Source organism: Frankliniella occidentalis, unplaced genomic scaffold, assembly GCF_000697945.3.
Source record: "Frankliniella occidentalis isolate FOCC.00 unplaced genomic scaffold, Focc_3.1 Scaffold159, whole genome shotgun sequence".
In the NCBI taxonomy this organism is placed as follows: domain Eukaryota; kingdom Metazoa; phylum Arthropoda; class Insecta; order Thysanoptera; family Thripidae; genus Frankliniella; species Frankliniella occidentalis.
The window spans coordinates 471,078-472,280 of NW_026267285.1; the positions used below are offsets into that span (position 1 = coordinate 471,078).

At 48.0% G+C, this 1,203-nt stretch overlaps 1 protein-coding gene across 1 annotated transcript in view; it reads left to right on the forward strand.

Moving 5' to 3' along the window:
- LOC113218292 (uncharacterized) overlaps nt 1–1,203 on the forward strand; it is a gene marked incomplete at its 3' end in the record, with an annotated part of 273,427 nt that overhangs the window by 161,849 nt on the left and 110,375 nt on the right. The gene's annotated exons all lie outside the window — the stretch shown is intronic.

Sequence of the window (1,203 nt, forward strand, 5' to 3'; positions counted from 1 at the left end):
TTGTTTAGGATTCTACTGAAAAATACCTTTCCGATGGTATACTTGAGTGACTCCAGGGCGAGGAGTCACTCAAGTAAACAATTACCAAAGTTTCTCCTGGGTGCGGGCGCCTTTTGCGGTCTTGCGGGGAACCAGCTGCAGGCGTGGCAGCTGCAGCGGGTTGCCTGGCTCCCCTCTGAGCAGCCGACGCGGAACAAGAGGGCCGCTGCCGCCGCCTCGAATAGAAGAGGGGAATTGTTCTCTTTCTTCCGTTCCGTCTGTGAATCGGCTCGGTCTACCTGTATCGGGTTGAGCCGAACAGAGATCTAAGCTCGTCTCCTTTATCCCGCGGGGGCGGAAGTCGGGCGGGGCGGGGCAGCAGGGCGGGGCGAAGACGGAAAGGAAAGGCAGCAGCTGCGGGTATTTTCCACACAATCCGCACGACGACGGGAATCGGTTTATGTTCTTGACCTATAAATGGCAATTGCACTCTCGGTCCCGGCTGCTGACTTTCTGCCCCTTTTGTCGGTTTTCTCCAAAAGCTCCATCGGTTATTGAGAAGTTAATCTACAAGCATGCATACTTTAATACGAATACGAATCTAAAAATATGTCTTGTAATTAGTCGTGACTTTACTAACAAAGATTCTCATAATTACTTACACCGAAATCAGAATTATTTCTTCTACATAAAACACGAAACGTAGGCCGCTTAACAAGCAAAAATCCAGTAAAATCCTAAAAATGTATGTGGAGATATGTTTCATTTCCTTGAATGACAATAATAAATAACACTTGTCACGTGTTCTTAACATTTCCATGAACTGCATTGTCATATCCCTTATTTGTTACACCTTCAAATGTAGTGCTGCCTTCGTAGCAAGTGGCTTCGCTGAATTTATGGATTTAAGTGCAAGCTGATTGTGTTGTTGTTGTTCTTTTTTTTGTACAGTACTCAAAATAGTCATGCAATTGAAAGTAATTCGCCCCTCCCCCAACAATACGTGCAATAACACATTAAGGCAGTTAGTGCCCGCACCACGAGCGCGCCGCCACACTCGTGTGCTACATAATTTCCCAGCCTTGCACAGAGATTTACGCTTATGCCATGACTCGCCTTAAGCCCCCGTCTTAATACGAACCCCTTCCCCCTCGCCCCTTTCCCGCGCTCCTTCCCCCACTCGCCTTCCAACTTCTATTGGGATGCACGGTTTTAGGGGGGGGG